Source organism: Mizuhopecten yessoensis, unplaced genomic scaffold (assembly GCF_002113885.1).
Source record: "Mizuhopecten yessoensis strain PY_sf001 unplaced genomic scaffold, ASM211388v2 scaffold8149, whole genome shotgun sequence".
Taxonomy (NCBI): Eukaryota; Metazoa; Mollusca; class Bivalvia; order Pectinida; family Pectinidae; genus Mizuhopecten; species Mizuhopecten yessoensis.
In genome coordinates, this window is record NW_018407403.1 from 324,951 (window position 1) to 332,115 (window position 7,165).

Consider the following 7,165-nt stretch of genomic DNA (forward strand, 5'->3'; position numbering starts at 1 on the left):
GTTTAATATAGTTTATATAGGGAAATAACACTTTTCGGTATATATTTTATCCATTTTCAGCAGAAAATTGCTCAAACTTAGTCAGAATCATCTTGGGTAAATGAGAGTTTTACTTTGTAAAATTAGGATTCCTGCCCCATCCCCAGGGGCTAGAGCGGGGCCCCAAAGGGAACATTTACCAATATTTTCAAATTCTTATCCATTGATGACATGACAAGTATTGTATTTCACTTAGTTTACATGCTGATTTCCACATCACATCTAAACAATAAAATAAAGTTACCAGTATCTATGATATAACTCAGGTGACCGCTAAGGCCCTTGGGCCTCTTGTTATTTCAATGTCTTTTATTTACGCTACAGTTCAGCGAAGATCCTTAAGGTAATGTTTGTAAGATTTTGAATATCGTTCTTTGTAACAAAGTATAAAATCAGTAAGATAAAACCAATAACTGTATCCATCAATGTTTGGCGTACTGCAAGGGGCTCCGATGAGGATGTTCAAATTCGCAAATTGCCAGTGTATTAGAGATCACATTTCTTTTGATCTCCTGAAGGCAAACGTATGGTTATTGCAGTATATGCCCAAAAACGGACGTTGTAAATAACTCAAAATTGTAATTCAGAATTGATTTTTTTCAACAGTTACACTCCGTAACTAGTTATGTATATTAGCCCCATGATAAAAGACATGCTTGCTTGTGCAACACATAAGTAGTGTGAATGCCTTACTTCCGTCGATTGGATAAGAAACATCAAAATGGGGGTCAATACTGCTCTCGTGTGTTAGCTTTCTTCAACGTTTTTCAAAGATGAGGATTAGAGATAAATCTACAGTGCGCCCCTTTGTTATTAAAGTTCCGGAAAATATAATTTGACATATCTTTTATCACTGTACTTCCACGTCACAGATGAGTAATATCGGCCGCTATAAATTTCTTATTTGTGTTGAAAACAAATTCAACCAGATGGCGCATGGAGTTATTGTGTAATCAATAACAGTTGTATAGACAGTAAACTATTTGTATTGAACGAAACATTAACCTTTAAATAAACTCCTTTTAATCGTCAACATATTGTGATAGAAATATTCCATGAAGAATAAAATAAATATTTTGTTTCAGTTTACTTCAATACTTCCATCCCGGACTGCAAAGCTCAATTCTATCGCGCTTTTCTGGTTTTCTTGACGGAGGCTTTCTGTTTTCCGGTTAAATATTTATCAAGGGTTTCCTAATATGAGGATGCATGTTTATCATATGCTATAATATATACAAACATTTATGGCACATTATATATCATGATTTGCTGTTTTAAAAATGTGTAAAATTATCCAAATGCAACAGTTTACCTTTTCCATAGTTTAAGTGAATATATGTCAGCTTTGTCTATACATGATCCATGTCGGAATATCGTATCTAAGATCGTATGTTTTTCATCTTAAAAGCAGCAAAAGTGGCAATTAAATTCACAATTGGTTATAACACTATGACCAAGTGATTGTGATATCTCTATAAGATTCCCGTTTTCTTTTAAGAAGGCATCGTCGATTGCATAAACAGGCATGTGTATGTTATCTGAACAATCCAAAAGACGATCAAAATGTATTTTATACACTTTAAGAATATCAAAATAACATCAAAAATAACTTTCAAAACATTAAATTTAGTGATGCAGGTTATTTCATCTATACATTTTCTAAATAAGGATTTCTGCTGAAGTAAAACAGTATAAATATATACTATCTTAGTGTCGCAACACAAGCTTGAATTTATGAACCACAAAGAATTTGAGGTCAATCCAAGGGCTTCGGGAGATAGCACCAAAAGATAATTGATTTGTAAGCCAACGGAATATGGGTCGTAGCATGACATTTTAAGTTTTCTGTAAGGAGAAGTTCGTTGACGATCATCGGGGCTAAGCGATCAGTAGCGATAGCACTTCCTTAACCCGATATTCTGGAGAGGCAGTTAGTGTTGGACATTCATCCCTGGAATTAGCTCATGGCTAAAACACGTGACATTTGCCCCATTAACTTCAGTCCATGGCAACGGATTACACCCGTCCTTGTAGATAGAACACCCTTCTAAGACCATCACCCCGGCATTTATACCATATCTGCAGAGTAATAAATACCATCATAAGGACTTATAAAATATGTTTTTCTATAGTAAATCTAGGAAAATATTGCTAAAACCATTCATCATAACAATGGCTATTCTCAAACACCTCCAACGGTCGATTATAGAATGTGAAATAACAAATAATCATGTCAAATTTTACGGCAAGGTCTATTGAATACAAGCGATGAAATGATAACTTTAACAATCGAATTATACGCCTTTTTAAATTTTAGATTATATTAGTTTCACAGTCGAAACTGATATAGAAGAATTTAGGATCAAAAATTAAAGTTGATTTGAAAACAAAAACCTCATCAATAGCCAAGAAAACGCCAGAGCAAAATGAAAGACAAAATGCTTATAGTTTAGACTATAAATTTGATTTGGAGACATACTTTGTCCTCAGAGACTTTTAAGTAAATATCGTAAATAAGGCAGAATTCCCTGGGAGCTGGGAAATACCAAAAAAAGGAGAATATTGCGTGTTAAATCCTCTAACATACTAAATTGTGTTAAGGTGGCTGATGAAACATAGGAACAGAGATAGCAGAGCATGAGCTGCCACATAATGGAAGGCCAGGATGTTGTCTTCTTTGGAATAGAGGCATTTACTTACACATTGAAAATAAATATGTAATATTCCTATTAGTAAGAATACTTTGTCTGTATTAATTTAGTATCCACGTGAGTGATGAAGGCCCTCTGGGCCTCTTTGTTCTATACTACACTAGAAACCCCTGTCAAACCTATGTAATACTAACCCGACACCATACATCCTTCCGCCAACACAAGTCGCCTCCTCGCAGTGATTAGCAAACCGGATCGTTCCCTTAGTCCACCGTATTCCTTTGTAATCACAAAAGGAAAACGGACGGCCAGTAACTAAACAAAATAATAAAATAATGAAACCAAAGGATTGTGAAGGTGTGAATATATAGATTTAATTTTAATTGCTTGTTATGTGATACTTTCTGAAAAAAACTTTGTTTGAAATGCAATATATTTCAACTTAACCACTTTACTCTTTCATCATACTGTTAATTCATAACACGAGACTGAGTTGCATCCCTTCATTACAAAAATGATAATTATCCGGAAATTTCCTGAAGTCGATATTTAATGAATAGATGGTAAAACATGTATATATTGGAATTAGCTAACCATTTTGCAGTATCCGTTAGGCATGCTATGTCGTTAAGTATGTATTTGAAAAATAACAAACAACCACATGCCTACATTATATTTATAAACGCGTGACGAAACGAAATTGACTTATATGAGTAAACTGCATCTGGAACTTGAATAACGTTGCATAGTTGTATTGAATAATTTCTCAACTGTCAGATAAGCAACATAATAATAAAATGGAAGATGATCACTTATGATTAAAAGAGTAAGCACTTCATTATAATTATTTGCCATGCGTTGTAATGTTCCTTTCAAATCTATGACAGTATGCTAAGCATATCCGTTATCATATTGAGTTAATAATCAGTTAGATCATGATGAATCACACTTATCAAAGTCATCAAAATTTCGTCAAATTCCCCCGAGTGTTTTAGATTACAAACAAACAAAACTATGCACTTACCAGTTGTGGTGACCGTGGCATATCCTTGGAAAGTATACGCCTGCGTGTTGTGATTGTGAGTCAAGAGAACTAGGAAGATGACGATAATGAAACAGGATGGCGTGTCTAACTGTACCATACTGTAACAGTTGCTGTAGTCAACTGATTTTGAAATGAGTAATACACATAAGTACGGTGGTTTATATATATGTTGGCTCATTTATTTTTATCAGGGGGGCGCGAAGGAACGCTAAGTATTGTTACTTCGCCGCGAAGGGAAGTGGTAAGCGTTAATTCGCCCCCTGTAACACAAAGGCGATGGGATGTTATTTATAGTGCCTACATCCCCTGAAAGCGCGAAATAAAACAGGAACGAAATTGCACAAATCAGCTACCATACAAAGATTTTAGTACTAATCTTGGTATAATGATATTCGATTAGCTAGGTGTAGGTAACAGATTATTTTATACCATTTCCCTTACCTGGATGTACACTTTACTGTTATCATACTCTATTCTGTTACAAAACGTATGAAATGAGGAATTTTAATGTATTATTATGCGCTAAAAAATCTAAACTGAGCAAATTAACTGTTTCAGATTAGGCAATAGATATTTCATCTTTCTTTTATACATGCAGCATATTGCCATGCTACTCTGAGTATAGGTAGATAAATTAATTCTTGTCCTGGGATAACTATGCATTCAATACTGGTAACTTATGAACGATGAGTGACATATGGTACTGATGATCATAAACTAGAAAGTAATAAAAACGTAACGGTTATCATTTGAGGATAATCCGACAATAAGGTGGTAAAGTATTGATTGTTATAGTAAGAAGACGTTGTATACTGTACAGTCGGTTAATTTTACGGGGTAAATATTCCGCATCTGTCCTGATCAGAGCTAGTTTCATAACAGTCTTGTATGGTTGTGAACATCTTCGTTATGCATGTACACAGATCACAAGTACATCTTTTTTCTTAAGATATCCTATTTGATTAAATAGCACTATATCTTAATTGTATTTGTCCTTTCTCTCGTCTTTCTGTTAAGGATAAGTATTTGATGACGGGTATTTCAAAAGTGAAAATATAGGCATATTTGTCTCGGTTCAAGATCAATTTATCTTTTAAAATGTTAGCTTCAGTGTTTATTTTGTTCGAATTTTATTCCCTATTTCGATTTGTGTACCTCGCGTTTTGTACATATTTACAAGTGTGCGCCGTATTGCAAAGTCAGCATTCAGACAATATCTTCAATTTTGTTATATTTATACGAAATTGATAAAGTTATAGTGTGGTAATTTTCTGTTTTCATGCAGGCTTTACTTTCCATACCATCTAAACACGTGTACCGTAGAAATTCGATAGCACAGCATAATAATAAGACAACTAAACCGTCGAATCTTGATAACATACAATAATGTATCGACTATCACATTTTGAATCAAATGATGTGACAGAAAACCGCAAGAAGCTTTTATGTGACTGGTTGACAGGAATTTTCAGTCTTCTTTATAATATGTTACTGAGCCTTATTTACGTCACAACAGACATAACCGTCAATTTGTACTCACGTCTGAAGTGTCCAAGCACTTGATAGATTTAGATACTTGTGTTTACGTTTCTCGCCCACTACGACTCATAACAATGGATGTGACGTCAGGCGAAGTCGTTTACTTAATATTTACATTTCCACTTAATTTGGACTAAATATTCCTCCTGAAGAGTAAGAAGGTTTTTTTTTCTCCATGAACAATTACGATATTTTAGAATAACAAAAAATATTTAAATTCCACTAAATATAAATGTAAGAATTATATCCTGTTCAGTTGATGTTAATGAGGTCTGAAAGTCAAACGGACTGCCTGGCAATTGATAAAATTAGTCTCAAGACACAATGCGGTTTTTACCCCATTATCCTAAAAATATCAGAACTTAATCCTTATTTTAATTCATTTGAGATGTAACACGGCATTTATTGGTCAAAGAAAATTGTTTGCGACGATAAACCACGATATACCGTCAGCAAATTTCTTATTTGCATATGCAGCCCGGATGGTGATTATTAATGACGTCGATGACCCTGGCTGACCCCGACACCTCATAAAATTGATTTATAATGACGCCAAGAAGAGTATCATGACCTCGAAAGGTCAAAATAATTTTGCACACTATGCCTTTATCACAAATCCACGGCAGAGAGACACAGATTTTAACAAAACTCACAAATGTTTAGCTGTTATGAATCAGAATAGGTATAATCCTACCGTATTTTGAGATTTGGGTTGGTTTATCATAGTTATACCACCACAACTCTCAAAATAAAGTAGGGTTATCTCCTAAATGAAACGCTTACCAGCTAATAACTGTTTAAAACGTCATAAAGTTGTCAAATTTATAAATGTAATTTAATTTGTTAAGGTGAGGAACGCCTTTATTTTCTACAAATGTTATTCTAATAAACTACATCATGCTATTCAATTTTAAGAAAGAAACATATTAGTAATTAAAATATTAAATATGAATTATTAATAGTATTACAAAAAATGATTTTACTATATTTACATTCTGTGTTGCATTTGCTTATGTGTTGTTAGTAAACCAAATTCCAGTATTGAGACTGTATACTTCAATTTACAGTGATTCGGTCAGTGTAGGAATACAGCTCCAGGTGTCCTAGATAAACAAACATGGCCAACAGATACTTTCGTTTTCAATAGGCCTATAGTCAGAGAACTTTCTGATTTCGTTAGCATTTAGCTATGTAGGTCATCGCAATGCTAATCTGACCGATAAGACATGGAATCTGTTTCAAACGAAATGTCCTTGGAATCGTTGTCACCTACTGAAAGGACCACTTTAATTGAAAATATCCGAGTATATAATACAAATTATGCTTATGAAAATAACGTAATATTCCAGTCGATGGAAACATAAGAATTTCCGAGGAAACAATCGAGTCCGATCAGCGCCGCATCACTTCCAAATACATGTACTCTATCAATGCGCGAAAAACAGCGTTAATTTTAAACAAGCAGAAGTTATGAAACTATTAACAGTTTTTCAACATATACACTCTCATATAAAATAAATAATAAAGTTAAGTATGTGTTCAAACCATTTTATGTGCTTGTAGTTTAAAATGACACGAGGAACTATATTATATTTTTCTGGAAAATTCGACTGTTCTGGGATTTGAACTTACTGATGTCACTGATATGAGAAGTGGGAAATTCAAACGTAGTTTTGCTTCAGTTCCTATACAAAACAAACTATATAAATGGATTATAATGAAGATCCATCAAGCCGGTCAGTAAGTAGTTAGAGTGTACAACATAAATCGGCTGAAACTATGAATTTTAGTAGAAAATATAAAGCTGTGCCCAAAAATACCGACGGGAAACAACGAAATCTGTCTCCTAAAATACTGGCTGGATAGTGTGGAAATCTGCTTCCTAAAATAA

At 33.9% G+C, this 7,165-nt stretch overlaps 1 long non-coding RNA gene across 1 annotated transcript; it reads right to left on the reverse strand.

Moving 5' to 3' along the window:
* Positions 1 to 336: 336 nt before the first annotated feature.
* Positions 337 to 3,856, reverse strand: LOC110455161. Its single transcript, XR_002463426.1, has 3 exons — positions 3,715 to 3,856; positions 2,885 to 3,005; positions 337 to 2,118 (listed from the first exon to the last, which is right to left on the reverse strand). It is a non-coding gene; the product is annotated as an uncharacterized LOC110455161 (long non-coding RNA).
* Between the last annotated feature and the right edge of the window lie 3,309 nt (positions 3,857 to 7,165).